The sequence below is a fragment of the Lissotriton vulgaris genome, chromosome 3_1 (assembly GCF_964263255.1).
Source record: "Lissotriton vulgaris chromosome 3_1, aLisVul1.2, whole genome shotgun sequence".
NCBI lineage: Eukaryota > Metazoa > Chordata > Amphibia > Caudata > Salamandridae > Lissotriton > Lissotriton vulgaris.
The window spans coordinates 1,645,632,367-1,645,652,822 of NC_141689.1; the positions used below are offsets into that span (position 1 = coordinate 1,645,632,367).

Genomic DNA, 20,456 nt, shown 5'->3' on the forward strand with positions numbered 1-20,456 from the left:
ACCGTTGATTCATGGGTAAACCCTGGACTACACCTCTGGGTACATTTATTTAAAAATATCACATAAAATCATATGCTCAGACAATCCTAAAAACCTTTTATAAATTGGATGTGGCATATACAGGCCATGTGTTGAATGTTAGAAGGAATACATCCATTTCTCCTACTAAACACCTGGGTCAGGGAGGCATTATTTATTGCCTCAAATCCAGGTCTGACAGTTGGTGTAGATCTGGCTTTCTATTAAAATCTGCAGGTTGTTGCCTTGGAATGCCCAAGTAACACACACAGAATGCTCTCTGGATATAAAGTATCTGAGAGAGGATGTGGCCTAATGGTTAGAGTGGTCGACCTCGAAGCTATGGAACCAGGTTCGAGTCTCGGCAGGGATGCTCAACATCCTGTGATTCTAGGCAAATCACGTAATCTCTCTGTGTCTAAAAAAATTTATGTGTCAGTCTGTAAGGTAACTAGTGCTCATGTAAAGCACTCTGATACCTTTGGGTTGAGTTCATGCTATATAAAACAAAAAATAAAACAAAGTTGGACAAAGCCCTATTTAAAGGACAACCTTCCAGTACAAAAAAAAAGTTTGTGCTGGAAAATAAGTGCTTTATCACGACATTATGTCGCTCTACTTCAAGTTGCATGAGTTTGTAGTGGCACATATTCTTGATAAATCTCCACCCTCCAGGTAAAGCTCTCTCTCAACATAATGTTCTTCCTTTGTGCAGAGCAACATTTGTTTTTGACCCTCAACCTCGCAATTTTCAGTTCTAAAGAAGCTGCTGTGCTCCAAACAACAAACTTCTAATCAAACTCAAATAGCCAAGCACACTAATCTGCAAGGTCTGAAATAAACAATTAAAATAATCTATTCTAATTTTAAAAGTTTCTTCAGCACATCCAATCTAGTGCTAACTCTAATTCAACTCAAACAGAACTTTCACCAAAAACTTCGGTCAATACCCTGCCTTATTCCTCAAACAAATTGCAAACGGCAGGAGATTCAGATGCAAGACAGCAGTCACCTGCCTTCACTTGTCAAGCAAAATTGCAGTCAGAACAGAGGCTCACCGAAGTACTAAACCGGGCCTATCAACACTGACATTTGGAGGGAGATTTACCACGTTTTTAAGCTGTGTTTACATTACAAAAGTGCTGCAAATGAGCGCAAAATCTTTTTTTCTGATTGACTAAACTTGTTTAGTGCTAAAAACAAGGTGAAAGTAACGCGAAGCAGATTATAGCACTACTTAGCATTACTTAGCGTCAAGGGGGCATACCATGGGTGGTGCATGGGTGTTCCCATGCAACCACTCAAGGTTTCTGACGCTAAACCCTATTTACTGAATAAAGTACACAGGGTTTAGCACAGAAAACTGAGGGGCATATTAGCAACGATCTGCAATATTTATCGCAAACCGAGTATAGTGCTGTTTTCTTTATCGCCGCACTTCACTGGAATACACGCCCTGTTAGCTGCGTATTATCAACGAGCTGCTCAGAGGCGATGTAAATTCCAGCAATAGACTGTGATAAACCGCAATAGCGGGTGAAAACCTGCGATAAATCAAGAGCCTAAAGGAAATGCTTGCTGATACGCAATGGTGTACTTAGCCCATCAATCCACCTGCCATTGAAGGGATGGCTAAGTCCGATTTTTAGCAGGAGTTAAAATCCTGCAATAATGGGGGCTTAGCGTGTCTTTTACACCCGCATCGCGGGTCTGGTGCAGCCTTGTAAATATTGCGAAGCTGATTTTGCGAGTGCTTCTCATGTAGTTTTGCTGAGGCACACCCACTTTGCATGTCAATAGCGATGTATATCGCTGACATGCAAAGTGAGATAAAAAAAGGCTACTATCTCAAGGATGCACGTGATAAAGCCTGTTAGCGTGTCCTTGATAATAGAGCGATATTTAAATCACCACTTTTTGGCCGGAAACGGCCGCTAAAGTGTCAATATTGGGCTTGATAATATGTCCCTGAGTCCTTTTGAAGTAGGCGCAAGGATGGAGAAATGCTTTCTTTTCTCCTTCTTTTTCCGACTTTGCAAGTGTGCTGCTCTGTACAGCACACATACAAAGAAGGAAAAGTTAGTATAAACATGGTATTTTGTACTGGAAGGCTATCCTTCCAGTACAAAACTAAGGATAGACTCACGGAGACACCCTTACACTATAGAGCAAAGATGTCTCAGTGGCGCACAGCAGCGGATTTTAGCGCAGGAGCTAGTGAAAGGGGAGGAGAGTGCCATATTTCTGTAAACTTGGCACTCTCCTCCTCTCTTCTTTCCGCATTTTCGGCTGCTGCACTGTGCTGTGTGAATAAGTGTCAAATCTGGCCCTTCTTATCTTATGTTAATTGATTTGTTTTTTTGTTGTTGTTTTTTGTATATCCTCATATGTTTGATCAGTATATACGTGGAAGAAGAAGAGATAGCCGTATATTTCCTCACTTCCCAACCGAGAAAATACCCGCACTCTCCACTTGGGAGGAAGATGGGGACCATCACGGGATTCTCTTCTGTACAAGCTTTACTCTTTCCTCCTTTTTTTCCCTCTCACAGGATTTTTAAATCTCATGCTAGTGTCAAAAATCCGTCTTGGTATGAAAACTTTGCTTTATGGGGTTATCCTGTGTTTAATGAGTCCTTAATCATTGGATTGGTAATACACACAGAGGCAACAATAAAAGGAAAAAAAAAGAAGAGAGAAAACAAAACAATACTGTTCATAAATATGTACATCACATTAATACTGTGTCTGACTAGATCATATTAAGAAAGATTAAGAGAGGTATTAACCAATGGTTGGAATCTAAATTAGTGAGGAGAGATACTCCTGGTATGGAGAAAAAAGAAATTTAAAGTTTTATTATTGACTGAAATTTTCGACCCATTTATCCGATATACTCTAATGTTTCGTTCTCTTATTAGTATGTATTGCTCTGTCCATTTTGGCAATTCTATGGGTTGAATTTACCCATTCGTACTCTAGAGGAGGATTAGGTAGAATCCACTTAATACAAAGTTCTCTTCGAGCTAATAAGATTAAAATAAATATGAGGGCTTTTAATGATTTTGGGTATATTAATAAGAGATTCTTCCTCCGGAATCACCCTGAATATAACCAGTGCAAGACTCACCTTTTCTTCCTGGCACACCAACTCTGACAAAACTTTACCCACTTTTTGCCAGAATGGTTGGATGGAGGGACACCACTGGAACATGTGAGCTTCATCCACATTGGGTTCACCGCACTTCTGACAGTATCTCACCGATTGTTGGCCCATCTTTGCCAAACTTGGTGGCATCCAGTAAGCCTTGTGAATCGTAAAGAGATGATTTTTCTTTAAAGGCGCAGACTTCACATAGTACCATAATAACGATGTATATACTTGCCATAATGTTTCGAGATCGATCTACGGTAGCTCCCACCTCCATATCTCCGTGTGCCATGTAGGGGGATCTTCTAGAGAATGTACCATTGCCCAGTACCATACCAACATTTCTTTCTGGAGACCCGCACGTAAAGCTATTTTAGCCTCATAAAGTTTGTTTTGGCTTCCCGCCTGACTCAAAGTTTTAACCCAGCCTAGTAGCTGGCAATATTTGAAGCAGGAAACTGCCCCTTCTGAGATCTCTGAAGATGCTGCCAGGATATTAGTTGAGTACCTTCCAGTAGCTGGCCCCATCTATGTATCCCCTTTTCCCTTATCGGAATCGCAAGAGCATCTTGTAGGCTCTCCGGGGTACCAGGGAAATTCCATATTGGGGTGTAATGGCTATAGTATGGAATTTGAAGGATCTTCCTGATGTGATACTACGTTACACATGCACATTTAAGAGTCTTTAGTCTAATTTTTTTTAAGAATTTAGGGTCTCCAAACTTGTAAAGAAAGTGATTAGATATGTCTGGTGGGCCATGTGTCAGGGCACGGAATAAAGGGGGGATAAAATTTGAATCCTTTAATAACTGTCGAAAAGTTTTCAAGTGAAATGCTCTCAGATAGTATAGGAGATATGGACTTGCTGTACCCCAATTTTCCTTTTTCTCCCTGCATTTCCTCCATGAGATTCTCGGCCTTTTGTTTCCCCAAATAAAACTATTAAAGAGACCTTGAACTTTCTTGATCCAGTCAAGTTTAAATTCTAACGGAATTGAATTAAAAATGAAGGTATACTTGGGAAGAATGGACATCTTCAGTAGATTTGATTTCCCCAGGAAAGATAACGGTAACGAGTCCCACTGCTGCAATTGTTTTTTAATTTGAGATGTTACTGAATCGAAATTCACTTTTGCCACCGATTCTAATTTATGGACCTGCTCAATCCCCAAATATTCTATCTTATTCTTAATGAGGTCGCTATTCCAGCTAGTATTCCAGATAAATTACCGAATTCAGCTAACTTTTCCCAAATAATAGAAATTACTGAGTCAATGTGAGTTGTGAAGATCATCAGGTGATCGGCATAGAGACCTATCTTTTTCTCCCAATTAGTACATGCGAATGGATTTATATCTTTACATGCTCTCAGGTTAATGGCGAGTGGCTCTGCATATAAATTAAAGAGAATAGGGAAAAGTGGCCAGCCCTGTCTGGATCCTCTACCTATTCGTACTATCTCAGAAAGAGACCCATTTACCAGTACCCGGGCCATCGGGTTTCTGTACAACATTTTAATTGCTGAACCAAATACTTCCCTCATGTTAAATCACTGAATTACCTCATATAAAAAGGGCCAGCTAACCCTATCAAAGGCTTTCACCACGTCACACGTTATTATCGACAGGTTTTTTTTATACTCTATAGCTAAGTCGATGGCTTCAAATAAATCATGCTTCAAGTCCTCTAAATGCCTCCCCTTCATAAAACCCTTCCGATGGTTGTGAATAATTGAGCCAACCATTCGCTCCAACCTTTTATTAAGGATCTGCGTGTAGATTTTATAGTCGCTGTTAAGTAGCGATATTCGTCTGTATGATCCACATACTCTTGGGTTTTTGTTAGGTTTAGGTAGAATGGTAATGGTTGCCAGATCCCAAGAAGGGGGGGTATCTTGTTTTAAAATATATGTAGAATTAAAGAGGTCCAACAAAATTGGAGATAGGACTTCCCTCAGCAAAATGTAAATCTAACCTGGGATAGCATCCGGGCCGGCCGCCTTGCCCTTTTTCAAACTCCTGATTACGCTATAAACTTCTCCCAGGTTTATGGGAACTGCTAAATCCTCTTTATTTTTTTCAGATAGCAAGGGGATGTCAATATCTCAGAAAAACGCATCTATTTGGTCTTTATTAACAGTTATGTCATCTGTGTAAAGGTCCTGAAAAAAACGGACAAATTCCCGCTCTATGGCTCTATCTTCGGTAATGATGTCACCCGAATCCTGATTTTTCAGATCCTTAATATGGTTCCTAGTTATATCTACTTTAGCCTTCCAGGCCAAATATTTTCCACTACCCTCCCCATATTCATAATTTGCCAATCTACTTGACTCCTATCACTTTTTTATTTTAAGTTCTAAAAAATCTGCAAGGTTAGTTTTAGCCTTAAGAAGCTCTATTTCTAGTAGGGATTTCGTTTTGGCCTCTGAGGTTTGAGTAAGCTTCCCTTGATTTGTTTTTATATGCTCTTCTAAAGAGGAGAGCTCTTTTTTCCTTTTCTTATTTTCTATCGCATTGTAGCTAATCAGCATGCCTCTAAGGGATGCCTTATAAGTGTCCCAGACCTTGTTTAACGGGGCTGTGTCGAGATTAAAAAGAAAAAACTCTTTTGTTTGATTTATAATATTCTCAACAACTGACGGGTCTAGAAGCAGAGACCGGTTTAGAGTCCAACGCCTCTCTGATAGGGTATTTCTGAATTCTAAATATAACAAAAGTGCTGAGTGATCTGATAAGTGCTCCGGAATTTGGGTGGATTTCCTAACTAAGTTAATTATGCTCATTGAGGTCTTGAAAAAATCTATCCTGGATCGGTGCCCGTGTTTTTTATTATGGAATGTGAAGTTCCCTGAAGAGTTGCTCAACGTCACCCTCCATCTAGAATTATGTACCCTCCAAATATCTGCTAAGCCTCGATCTTGAATCATAGCTTTCAAGACTGATCTCATTTTAGAGGTTGCCTCATTACGAAATTTGGATGTAGTATCCTTATCTGGATCGAGAATGACGTTAAAATCTCCGCCCATATTAATAGTATCATTGTATTCAAGTAAGTGAAGCATTAATGAGCGGAAAGTAAGAGTGTTGTCTATGTTAGGACCGTAATATGAAACAAGAAGTAGCTAAATACCCTGCCTTCTTACCCTAACAATCACCCATCTACCCAGACAATCAACTTTCACTTCAGCTATAGTACAATGGGTTGATTTTTGAAATAGTATGGCGACCCCCTTAACTACAACTGTTTGGGATGTGCAAATGCAGTGCTCAATCCATGTTTTAATAATATCCAGCCATTCCTCTTTTAGCAGATGGGATTCTTGAATAAAATTACATCTGCCTCACACAGCTTTAAATATTCTAAAATGTTATTTCTCCTTGGGGGCACTCTCAGGCCATTCACATTCCAAGATAAAAATTCTCAGGGAATTACTTTTATCTGATCCTGCCTTGATAACACCTTCTACATTCTCTTAACGATAACCCACAGCATCCAGTTTCCTTGAAAAAATGGCAACCCTTGTTTTCTGACATTTCGTAAAAGAAAAAACAAAAAACAAAAAAAACATCTCTACTGCCTCAAACATTAAAGGATACATTTTTTCTTTTATTTTCTCCCGAATGCTCCCACACCCTATGGGCTTTGAATATTTCTCAAAATTTTTACCAGTGACCCACCCCTCCCACCCTGGGGAGCCCTCCTTAATGGCTCAAGGTATAATGACACCTCCTTTGAGCTCTCTCACGCCCCAGTGGGACAACTGCTCTCAACTATACTGCTGTCTGTGCCCTTATCTGGTCAATAAATGATTTTACATCTTCTGGGACTCTAAAAGTATGCATTTTATTTTTCATCATGACCTTTAGCGTGGCAGGGAAACGGATATTGGCTGTGGCGCCTAGAGCTCTTAGGTCCTGGATATATTTTCCTAATTCCCACTGCCTATCTAACGTTTCCTGAGAGACATCTGATCTGATGCGAAATGACCAGTCTTCCTTCTTATATGTCCCGGCTTTTAATGCCGCCGCGAGGATGATTTCCTTTAATGAGTAAGTTTTAAAGTTTACTAAAATCCTCCTGGCAGCTTTCCTTCCGGATTGTGCCACGAACTGGTCACGATGAACTTTCTGGATATCTTGTTCTACACCAATGGAGTCTAATTTGGGATTAAACTCTTTAAGGGAAATTACGAAACCTTTGATACCAACTCCTTACTTCCCTTCAGGAACATTTAGGATTCTAACGTTGTTCCTCCTCGCATTATTCTCTAACGACTCCAGCTTGTCTCTGAGTCCTCTTTCACTTCTCTTAAGCTTCATTATCTCATCTTGGTTAGTAGCCACTTTAATTGAGATCTCCTTTTGTGCTACTTCCATTGTTCCCACTCTGTCTATAAAGCTGTTAACTTTCTCCTCCATGGCTTCACAGTACCCTTGTATTTTCTGTTGGTATAGACTCTGATGTTGGGAACCTCTCTCTTATTTCTACAAATAGTGCCGCCATGGAGTTTTCCGGCTCCTCCGAGTTCGACCTCTTAGCGGTTGATGGTAATGTGACTGAGGTTGATGACTGCTCTGAGTCTGAAGAAGAACGTTGGATAGTGTTTAGGTCGGCTGGGGGTAAAATATTATGCCCTTCAATGCTTAACAGGGGGTCATATCTATTCTTTAATGGAAGTGGTTTTAAAGAGGGTGGTTAGAGGCAACACCCGCGGCCACATCCGGAGTAACACCCAATGCCTTTCTCCTTTTACGTTTATAATGTCAAGTTGAGAGTCCCGAAACCCTGTGGGAGATTCCACCTGGCCGCCTGGGGTCTGCTCTTTTACTTTAAAGTATGAGCGGAGGGAGGGAGTAACTTTTATTTTAGAGGGTTCTTTTTTAACAGCTTCTTTCCACTTAACTGGGGCTTGATAATGTCTACCTGCTTTCTGCTTGCTTTCACTTTCCCCACTTTCTGCTGTTTAACTGTGGGAGTTAATTGGTCAGGAGGTGTTAAAGATTGGGGTTGAAATGGTAATGTTTTCCCTTTCGTATTTGTGGTGTTAGTAAGTGTGCTCTGCCACTCAATTTTCCCCCAAACTCTCCTACTCTGTAGGGTTTATCTATTTATGTCGTCTTCCGGCCTTGAGGGGCTATACTGCTTCCCCCTTTTTCAACGTACTTCACTGTTTTCCTGTTCAAGATCCTCCAAGGCAGGACTTGAACCAGAATCAATACCTGCTTTCTTCAATGTGCCCCCTCTCCTACTTACTGCATTCATGTACATGAGGTTACACGGGCTGCTTCGCGGTCGTTCCCCTGCCCTGGATGCCTCTGAAATTGCTGTGTTGAAAATGCAAGCAAGCGTGCCTCCCGCGGGAATCCAACTCTCGCTGCGGCGCGGTGACTCCAACTGAGCCGCACTGCCACCTCCACCCAGTATCCTCACAGCTCTCGTCTGCTAGCTCGTCTCAGACCGTGGTAACACGCAGCGATTAATTAATGACCGTAGCGTTGGAAGACGCCCGGAATTCAAGGTGAGATTATCATCCGCCGATACCCGGAGATCCCCCGGACATGTGCCCTCCATCTCACATAGGCACAGAGCTGCGCTCAGACTATGTGTCCCACCATCGGAGAGAGCTCCCGACCGTGACGCTAATTGATTTGTTTAGCGCATCGCCACAGTTTTATGCAGCCTGATTCATAAAAGACCCGTTTTGCGAGTCTTTAATAGCGATTCATAAGGAATCGCTATTACAGACTCGCAAAACGGGAGTCATGTAGGAATCGCAAAATAAAATGCGATTCCTACATATTCCTTATTTGCGATTAGCAAATTGCTAATCGCAAATAAGGAATAACTCCCCATTCATTCCTATGGGCCAAAAGGCCCATCGGAATGAATGGGGAGTATTCCTTATTTGCGATTAGCATAAGATAGCGATTTAAAGGGTGCCAGGGGCGTCCAAAGGACACCCTGTAGCACCCCTTAAATGCACATTTGAACAGGTGTTGCGCACACACATGTCCAAAGGACATGTGTGTGTGCAACATGCAACTTAGAAAAATGCTTTTAAAAGCATTTTTCTAAGATTTCGCTATTTACCACGAGGTTTGACCTCGCGGTACATAGCGGGCCGAAATTGCGAATTCGCAATTTTAAAATGGATGATGAATTGCATTTAAGGAATCTCAAATAGAGCTTCCTTAAATGTAATTCCTCGCAAAATAGCGAAATCGCTATTACCGATTTTTGCATTTGGGATGATGAATCCCAAATGCAAAAATAGCACTCGCAAAGGGCCAGATTCTCAGAATCTGGCCCTTTGCGAGCGCAATTCAGCTTGATGAATCAGGCTGATCGTTCTTTAGCAAGTGCTTCAATGCCATTAAGCCAGGTTCACACTATATCAAATTGCAAAAATATGTTTTTTTTAAATATGCACTTTTGGAATCTGAGACATATTTACAGTTCAGGGATTCTCACTGACTGGAGTCAAATTGGTCTGTTGGTACTATATTTGGGTGAATTCTGTATTTCTTAAGAGTATCATATTAGATTGTTGCCATTCGGGTTGAGGCAGACTATTATATACTAGACTATATATTGTTTGGTGATACACTATTTTGGAAAGCGGCCAACCAGATCCTTTAATACATCTATATGCTTTACATAATGGAATGCGGTTTCACAGTAGAGAAGTAACATTGCTAAAGCCAATAGATTTCACCTCTGACACAGTGGTATAGACAGATTGGCTTTGCCAATGCTTTTTTGGTGTTGCCATTGCTAACAAATCTGGTGCCAGGAACTGAGATAGGCAAGAAAGCCATCAGAATATGACTGAGGGACATGTGGAAAGCCAACCTTAAATCTATATTGGATACAATAGATCTGTTAGAGACCTACAAATAAGCAATATTACTTCACCTCCTTAGAGGCATGCCCACAAAAAAAGAGCGCTCTTTTTTACATGCTTGATGAAATTATGTTCTGTTTGAATTAGAGTGTATGCATTGTGTGGGAGTGAGTTAGTGGTCGATTGATGGAATGATTGAATTGTGCGTCATTTTTTTATTGCTTAATGTGGTTTTGGGCTGATGTTCTTCTCTTTTGTATTGTCTAAACAAAATGAAATTTTATATGTAATAAGATGATCAAAATGAATTTCTCTTTGCTTATCATTATTAAAATGTGATAACTATTTCAAAATTATTATAAAAATAAATGCTGAAAAGTAAACAGCTGTTCTGTGGGTGTTTATGGTTGGTTTTACATTTTGGAACTCCTCTGTCCTTCGTATACATTGGGGACGCCCCTTTTCATGTTGTTGAATATTCAGACAATAAATTGCCTGTGACTTATGGGCTGCAATAGGTATAAGCTGACAAAGTGACAAAAAACACTAGTCACTCACACCTGACTAAAATAGATCAACAGCTTATCAGGGGTTTACACTTAAGTGAAACACGTTTCTCTTTGATATGATGATATGCCAATTAGTATTCTCCTCCTTATACGACTGGTAGCCACAAACTAACGTGTCCACCTATGCATTGTTCAGTTTTATTCTTGGATTTTATTTATAGGATATGTTGGATTCCAAATTCATTTTAGGCACTACATTGTGGGATAGTTACAAAAAAAGAATCGTTTTTAACAATCTGGAAAATACATTAATGAATCAGCTCAGAGAGATAACTGGTCAACTGCTCTGTTTTCTGAAGTAAGACATGGAAACTACTATTTAGTAATTTTTGACTTCCATTGGGTAGTGTTAAAGGGTTTTTCATTTACATAAAGTGGTCCCATTTCATACCTACATATACACGATCAGGTCCTGTTTTATCGCTTGCGGTGTCCTGTGCGACAATCTTTTTTGGCGCAGCCGCACCCCATGATGTCCTCTTCGGATGCCCTTACTAAGACCCAGCATAAGTGCTCCACATCTCTCCATGGCCCCTCTCTCACATACATTGAATTTGGTCTCACTAATCCACTCAGCTATCCACATAAATACAGATCTGTTCTTTGCAGCAGGCATATTAACCATCTGCACTACTTTATGGCGAGTCAAAACTACCACCAGACAAAACTCTGATCTCTGTCTCTAGCAGGAACATTAATCACAAGGGTTAGCTTGCCATTTTTATGGCTGCCTGAAAGCTGGAGGCACAAGGAACTCTGCATCAGTTGATTTTAAATCGTAAGTTATGCTGCCCAAACATAGCGTCCCACTGAGGTCAGTGCGCCCTCTCCGGGTCAGCTGCCCAGAGCATCCACACTGGTCGCACCGCCCTAAATCTGGCCTTGCATATTACAGACAAAGGGATGTTTGAGCTGGCGTAGGGAAGACTTAAACACATTTCCTCCATGGTTTATACTATTTGTGCATTAAAGATATGGTTTACATCGGTTCAGATATGTTTAGTTGATATTTGAGCGAAGAAAATAGATTTACATTTTTCAGTCCATTGTCACACGTAATTTGTAAATGATGTAGGGGTCCTGAAAATGGAAGTGAGTCGGTACTGTTCTGCTGAAACAAGCTGGCAAATTTCTGTGCCATCAGCCCTAATGGAGAATCAACTATAAAGCTATCAGAGAAAGTCCATGGATTTCGTCAAAAAAATCCAGAACATCTTGGTGAAACTTGTGGGGCTCCCCATGGGATATACTGTATGATCAACATTGCAATGGCGGAGTCCTGGAACCACGCCTCCACACAGTTCCCTTCAATTAGAAAAATGGTGCACTACATCCAAGGTGTCAGCCCATGGGATATACACTGGCGAAAACAGAAGGTCACCTTGTTTCACTCTCTGGAATTAACCAGCAGGAAAGAATTGCTAGGATTAAGGGAAAGAGTTGGATAACATCAAAACCTGTACACCTCTCGAATTACTGCATCCTAAATTGACCAAACAACGTCATCTCACTAAGCGAGAAAGCAACAGTTTTTTTATTAAGACACATCCAGAGTTTTCTATTCACTGGAAAACACTGTAAAAGTTGAAAGTGTTCTTTCCTCTTTATCTGTAGCCTTGAAACCGTGATTGAAGAACGTAGTAATGCAGACGGCTTGGGTATATGATCCATCCTTTCAAACACTGTGAAACCAGCAAAGTGAGGAAACCATTGGAGAGTGCCCAACTAAACCTTACTCAACCTATCCTTTTGCCAGCTTTATGAAACTGAGAAGACCCTCTAGTAGCAGAGGAAGGGTCTAGACTCCATCTTTCTCCTCTCATGAGAGTTTGAAGCACTTGTCATAAAGGCCTACCACAAGCCTGTGCGACTGATAAACTCCCTGGATCATTTATACCCACAGAAGTGTCCAATGACTGAAAATTGAAGACTTCCTGCCGTACAGAGCATGGCACGAGGTTTTAATCAATACCGTTAGTCAATATCCTCCCCTTCATTGGCTGATGAAGATAAGTCAACCTGTCAGCACAAAGAAGCCAGTACACCAGCAGATTCTTGCTTTAGTGTCTCACTCATAGGCACATGCCAATTCATTGAGACTTTTATGAGGGGGGTTAGGTTTATATATGAATTGGTAGCATTTGACTAGCTCATGTATTCACTGAATCTTTTTAACTGTTGTTTTTGTTTGTACTGTGCTTTTATGCTTGCTAGTGCAAATCGAATTAAAAAAATGTGATTGATTGAGACTGCATTAAATCTTCACAGTCTCCGCTCAACAGGTAGATCGATGCATCAGTTATTTTGACTTAAGTACATTTTGCAGACCGTGATAACCTTGTTTCCTCACCCACACCCACATCTCAGAAGGATGTAGAAGCGAAAATCTCTTCATAATCAATCTAGCATAAATATTACGTGTTACGCACCTCCATTAATTAACAGCTTTTAAATGAGGTATTCTTAACCCGCTATCCTAATTCCAAATTGATGAATAAAACATTGTGCCATCGCGAGTCATGTCATGTGCAACAAGCGTAAGCTATAAGCAATAAAAAAAAAAAATCTTGGGAAAGGTGTTGTGTGCACAGATTTCCATCCAGCTATCTTCTGGGCCTTGCTGACAACCCGCGCCCGCACAAAAGAGACGTCTGAAAATACAACAGGGCATTCCCTTGAAAAAAAACCATAAGCAAGCTGAGGTGTAGTGTGAGAAAGTGCAGTTAAATGAGAATATTTTTTTGCTGATCACATTTCTAAGATGGCCGCTGAGATTGGTGTCTTTCTCCATTTTGTCGTTGGAGGTAGAGAGTTGGCAGGGAAAATTGGCTTTCTATAAATTTATGAACTCTTGATCCGGCTTCTAAACTGTGATTTGCCCTTTCTGGCTTGGGTCAGCGCGCCTGGACTATCTGATAGATTTATCTTGACTGAAAAACACTTATAGCTCAATGAAAAAATCTCTCAGGCCTGTCTCTCAAATCATCTTTGTCGTCAGGAATGAAAGCACAGGAGTGCTTTAAAAGATGTTTTGCTAAAGGGCACTGAGGTAAATCAAACCCAATGAAGGTGTTATAGAACAGTCAGAAAGAGTTCCACTTGTTGAAAAATGTGTGATTTTGCCATGAAATGACAATCAGTGCATCAGTGCAAATGATTCTGCATAAGATTCAAATACAATACAAAAGAACACTATGGGGCATATTTACAACAGAGTGGAGGGGGGTACGCCACGATTGGTAACACGGTGCTCCAACATTCTAAAAAAGATGGAATGCACTGTATTTACAATAATACATTGTACACCTGCATTTCCCCTTGCGCTATCGCTAAATTTAGCTGCCTAGCGTCAAAGCAGGTACACGTGCACCAAAATGCAAGGGTGCTTATGTTGCAGAGAATGATTGTTTATGTGGAGGAAGGTGTCCCATCCTGCACATAAATAATCACTAATGATGAATTTTAACTTCTGTGTGTGCTGCAGATTGCAGCACATATAGAAACAGCAAAAGCGAGGAGAAATCAATTATTTCTCATTGTTGCGTCAGCTTAAGACCAGGTTTTCCTTTGTCGTATTTTTGGTATTGCCCAATATTTACGCCAGACTTGTAAATAGGGAGCAGACTCAAAAAGCAATGGGTGTTGCAGTGGAACGCTCACTGCAACACCCATTGCCCGTCCCTTTTAAGCTAAATGCTGTGGGAAAGGGGGCCTTATGCCTTATTTAAAAGGCGGCATTAAGCCACGTGAAGTGGCTTAACGATGCCTTGTAAATAAGGTGAAGGGGTTATCGCCACCAGAACATCAAGAAAAGTGATGTTCTGGTGGCGATAAGCCCTATTTAAATATGCCCCTTTGTTTCATTTTGTATCTATAGCTAATTTATTCAGCTCAATCCTTGATGCAGAATTATCCAACATAGAGAAAAAGAGCAAATTCACTTTTAATTGTACAGCAGTGTATTGTAGACAGAAATAACGTTGGAGATAAATAGTGGGTCCTAAATATTATTTCTTTTTTGATGTTTTTATGCAGCACCTAATCACCAGACAGATATTGAGGCACATTACAAAGAAACTAAACAGTTTACATAAGTATGTCGAGGAGCACCACAAAACGAGAGGAGGGAAGAGAGGCTGGAAGGGGGAAGGGACAGTAAAGGGGAACAAGGTGAGGTCAACAACGTTGAAAGTAGATGATAAGTCAAGTAGTCACTTCAGATATGACAAAAGGAAAACACATGATAGTAGCATTCAAGGTAGTGTTTGGTGTGGGCCACCTAGAAGATTGTTTAATTACCACAGAGGTAAGATTTGAAGATGTATATCTTGAGGCCTTTTCTGAAAGATAGGATATCATGGCTGCAGATTAGATCAAGGGCAAGATGTTCCCAAAAATGGGTGCTACTCAAGAAAAGGACTGCTTCAGTGCTAAAGCAGACTTGAATTTAGGTGTTTCTAAAGTGAAGAAGGTCTTGTTTCTAGATAGTCTTGTTCCTCCGTAGAGCTCGAGGAGGTTGGCCAAGTATGTAAGTCTACTCTAATGCAATACTTTGAAGGTTATGCAGCTTAACTTGAACTTGATTCCCTCCTTGAGTGGTAGCCAATGGATGTCTCTAAGAATCAGGGAAATATTATTGAACTTTTGTTTTCTTGAGCTAACAGTGGAATGAAAGAAGGCTCTGAAAAGAGCCAATGATGATGTTGGAATTCATGCTGGGAAGGCATTGCCTACATCAATTATTGAGATGATCAAGGCGTGGGCTACTAATCTGCTCAGGCCATAGGAGAGAAGATCTCTGAATTTCTCCTAGGGTGGTGGCGGTGTAAGTTGGCAGGGTTGCCATTTCACTCACTTGTGCTAACAAAGAGAGTTTGGAGTCTGGTGTAAAATCCAGAAATGTGACCATGTATCTCTGAGTTGCTGTTGAACCTAAAAAGGATATCTCAGTGTGTAGAGTAAAGTCCATTTTAGAGGAGAATATGTGGGATAATAGGCAGAGTATCAATACTAGTGCCAATGGGTCAACGTCGGGGACTATGGCAAGCTTCAAAAAAATTGTAAACAATATTGTTAAAAAAGAGTCCATTACACAAGACAAAGCGGCCTTGACAGAGCGTTTACATGGCTGGCTCACTATTCAATCTTATAGTAAAGCATCTCCTCAAGCTTACCTACTCTCTAACTTCTCCAAAACTACCAAAGAGAAGTTTCTGAAATTCAGGTTACGTTTTTTACCAACTGCATACCATCTGCCACCTAGGTTGCGCCCTCCAAAGCCAGCAACGTGCCGCCTCTGCGGGGAAGGAGAGGAGGACATAGTCCATATCATAACCATATGCCCTGAGCTGATGCGGGAATGCCGGTCTCTAATTAGACCCATTTTTAACAAAAAACAAATACGGTCGTGCCAACAAGCGGTGCTTGCAAGCTTCTCAGGTGAAGACATTCAACTAAGCTGCTACCTGGTAAAAATTGTAACTGCAGCGGACCTTCGATTAAAACTGATACCATCGGTTCATCGATAAAGCTGTATTGCAACAGAGATGGCAACATCCTGTTAATCCCTTGAGCTCACAACTGTGTTTTTAAGTATACAATTTTAAGCATTTTTGCACATGTAAGCCTCAAAGGAAAGTATCAATAGGCTGTTTAGCCTTGTACAAATTAATGAATGTTGGGACGGGACTATGCACTATAAACTTGCACCTATCAGCCTGCCTTTATTCTGTAGCCAAAACTCTGATACGGGGGGCAATTCTGTCTCATGAACTGCTGCTTACCTCAACTGACAAAAATGAAGAAACAAGACAAGGGGGTCATCAAGGTCGGGGGAGTGGATTTGCTCCACGAACTCATTGTGCGCTTTTTTTAACTGTGGTTATCAGCCTCTTTTAAACTGATGTTTTATTGCTTATAAACGACGTTCAATTTTTTTAATGGTTTTAATTAACTGCACAATAAACAAATTTACTTACTTACTTACCAATGTGTCAATATGTTTGTAGACAATATTGAGAGTTTAATTGTTAGAAATGGGGGTCTCTAGTTGGCAGAGGTAGGTACCTTTGTCCAACTAGGGACCCTTGATTCTAGTCAGGGTAAGGGGCATACACACTTTAGATAACCCCTGCTTACCCCTTGGTAGCTTGGCACGTGCAGACAGGCTTATCCCAAAGGCAATGTGTAAAGTATTTGTGCCAACACTCACAGTAACACAGTGATAACACCACAAATGGACACCACTCCGGTTTAGAAAAAATAAAGGATCTTTATCTAAACTTAACGACAAAAATCCAACATACAAGTATTAAGAAAAATGACTTTCAAAAGATTTTAGCAAATGTGTCCGGAGATAACTATGGATGCGTGATTTCTTGCAAAGTACCTGTTGTTGTGACAAAAGTCACCAAGCCAAACAGCCGCAGCCATGAAAAGCGTCGAAAAACAAAGAGATGCGTAGTTCCTGAGACCTTTGTGGATGCGATGCTACAGTTCCACTGTACACCAGGAATTATGATTCAGGTCCAGTCTGTAGGGGGAAGCAATGTGTCAATTCTGAGACGACTCCGATCGGCGGGTGATGTGTTGGGGATATCTTGCCGCACAGGGATGGTGTGTGGAAATCCAGGATGCGTCAGTGAATGATGCGGTGAGAGGTGCTGCATCGACCTTTTCAGCCGCGATCCCTCGATTCGTCGATTTTTGCAGCGCTGCATTTCTTTCAGCTGCGGCACGGCGAAGCAGGGAGATTCTTCTTCAACCACGGCATTGCATTGGAAAAACTGTCACAAGAAGAGCGATGCGTTGATTTGCTTGTCATTGCGTTGCTTTTCCAGCTCCCAACAGCAGAAACAACCGCCAGAGGCCCAAGACAGTCACAGGCACCTCTTGGCAGGTCAGAACTCCCAGCAAGGAAGTTCAGGGGAGCTGGGGGTGAAGTCTTTGTGTTCCTGAGACTTCAAAACAGGAGGCAAGCTCCACTCAAGTCCTCCGAGACTTTCTTCAAGCAGGGGACACAGCACACAGCACACAGCAAAGTCCCCCTCCTTTCCTTGGCAGAAAACAGCAACTGCAGGTCAACCCCAGATACACAGCAAGGGCAGTACTTCTATTCAGTTTCTCGAGATCTTCTCCTTGGCAAAAGTCCCTCTTGATTCCAGAAGTAGTCTAAAGTTCAGGGGTTTTAGGTCTAATACTTATACCCCAAAATGTCTTTGTTCTCTTTGTGCAAGGGTCTCTGAGCCCAGTCCAAACCAGTTCTGTCCTCTCTTGTGCAGCTTTACGACAGGAGGTGGAGACAGCATTGTGTAAGGCAGACAGACCCTATTCAGGTGCAAGGGAAATCTCCTCCCACCACTCTAAATGTAAAACGGGCCTATTCAGGTGCTAGTGAGAACTCTTCCCTCTACTCTGAATGCAGCCCAGGTCTATTCAGCTCAGCCCAGCCCTGACTCATTCAGTAAAAGCAGGACAATCATCAACCCCAGCCCCGGTTTCTGTCTGATAGAATGTACCTCACCAGCCCCTGTCACTTCAAAACCAGACAGCCAATACACATATAAGCAGAGGCACATACAATGGTCAAACAAGAAAAGGCCTACTTTCTAAAAGTATGGTTGATGCTATAAAGAGCTAAAGCAGAAGTATTGCAGGTGTCAGGTACCACCCTTTCGTATTTGATAAGTATAACGGCCCTACCTGACCCTTGTCCTACGGGCCTAACCTCGCTAGTGATTTCATTTTACTTTCTAAAAGTGGCATTTTCAAACACACAATTTAAAAACCATCATTTGTAAACGATGTGTTATTAAATTCTGAGTTCAGAGAGCCTAAACTTTATTTTTCTATCTAATCCCTATGGGAAGTTATGCGTTTAAAATGTTACAAAACATTCCCAATTCTGTCCTATGGGGCAAGATAGACTTTCAAAAGTGAAAAACAAAATCGGCAGTATTTTACTATCAGGACATGTTACATACATCAGTACATGTCCTACCTATCACATACACTGCACCCTGCCCAGGGGGTACCTTGGACCTGCCAAAAAGGGTTGTCCTATATGTAAGAAAATGGAAGGTTAGAGCCTGGCAAGTGGGTGCACTGCCAAATCGTCATGGCAGTTAGCAAACTGAGCACAGGCATTGCAGTGGCAGGCCTGAGACATCTTTTCAAGGCTACTCATGTGGGTGGCACAATCAGTGCTGCAGGCCCACTAGTAGCATTTGATTTGCAAGACTCAGCACACCCAGGTCACTGTACTAGGGACTAACCAGTAAATCAAAATATGGCAATCAGGGAGAACCAATCATAATAATAATTTACACAGAGGGCATATGCACTTTAGAACTGATCAGTAGTGGTAAAGTGCCCAGAGTCCTAAAACCAACAACAACAGGACAGGAAAAAATAGGAGGAAGAAGCAAAAGTTTTGGGGATAACCCTGCAAAAGGGCCAAGTCCAACAATAATATTTCTGTGAGAAAATGTGAAACACAAACAAACATGTGCTATGGATGCAGAACATTCCAGTGGCTAGAGGAGAAAGAAAGAACTCATGGTTGTAAAGTGTGTTTTCATAGATTTCTGAAAGGCAATGTTTGACAAAATCAAAATTGAGGGGGGAAAACTCTAGTGTGGAATGTCATGATGCTTTAAAAGTGACAGGTGGTAGTACAAAATGAGGGGTAGGAGCGGCGAAAGACATCCATGGTATGCTGCTCCAGCCATTATTCCAGATAAAAAAGCAGCTCTGTGTCTCAAATCGGTGGTGGGTTTGATAGTTAGCTGGTCACTAGATGCTCTGTCGACTCTGGGGTATATTTACAAAAAAATCCTGAGCGCAGTGTTACGCCAAATTTGGCAACACCGCATTCTGAAATTTTTTCAATGCAGGGATGTGCCCTATTTACAAACATACAGTGCACCACTGCATTTCCCCTAGCACTGGTGTAAAAAGAGCTGCCTGGCGCTAGCTAGCGCAGGCACCCTGCTGCCCTGTTGCAAGGGCGCCTGTGCTGCAGGGCTATTGTTTATGTGCAGGAAGGCAGACCTTCCTGCCAATAATCAATCAGCAATGGTCATTTGCTCTTTTAAGAGCAAAAAAAGCCATCCTAAGACCAGGTGCCCCAGCCTTGTAAATCTGGGACAGCATCAAAAAGCAATAGGTATGGGGTGGAATGTCCACAGCAACACCCACTGCCCTTTGTTACGGGAGAGTGCTGCGGAAAGGGGCATATTTACTAGGTGGGGTTAAGCCACATTAAGTGGTACAGTCCCACCTTGTAAATATGTGAAATGCTGCAAAGCCACTAGAGTGTCAGAAAAATTGATGCTCTGGTGATGTTAGGGGCTTGTAAATATACCCTTCAGTCTAGTACTGAAAGTATTTTTCCCTGGATTGATCCTGAGGAAATGATAAGAACGTGAGTTATGAATATAGACAGAGAGAGACCTTAAATAAACATTGATAAAGCATCAAGGACCAAAAATACAAAAATGTTCTAAATTAGAAAACAAAATACAAAAATCTTAACATCATAAACATAATCAATTCTATTAAACATCACTATCTATCAAATTATATTATTTAGGATGATCTAGTGAGTAAAACTAGTGTACACTAGTAAAAGTATAAATAGCAACAGCAAACACCAGGAACCCAGGTTAATAAGCTTTTTCTATTAGTAATTGTGTCTTAGTCCAATTTGGGATGCAAATAACAATAGAAAATCCAATACTAGCTCGAAAAACATTCTCTGTGAGTGGACAGCTGCTTTTCCAGACAAAGTTGTGACTTTCAATTGATTTTCCAGTCATACAGACTGAAAACAATATTTTTGCCATTTGTGAATCGGGCACAAACGGCCCGA

At 41.2% G+C, this 20,456-nt stretch overlaps 1 protein-coding gene across 1 annotated transcript in view; it reads right to left on the bottom strand.

Moving 5' to 3' along the window:
- LINGO2 (leucine rich repeat and Ig domain containing 2) overlaps positions 1 to 20,456 on the bottom strand; it is a 2,438,702-nt gene that overhangs the window by 1,586,974 nt on the left and 831,272 nt on the right. The gene's annotated exons all lie outside the window — the stretch shown is intronic.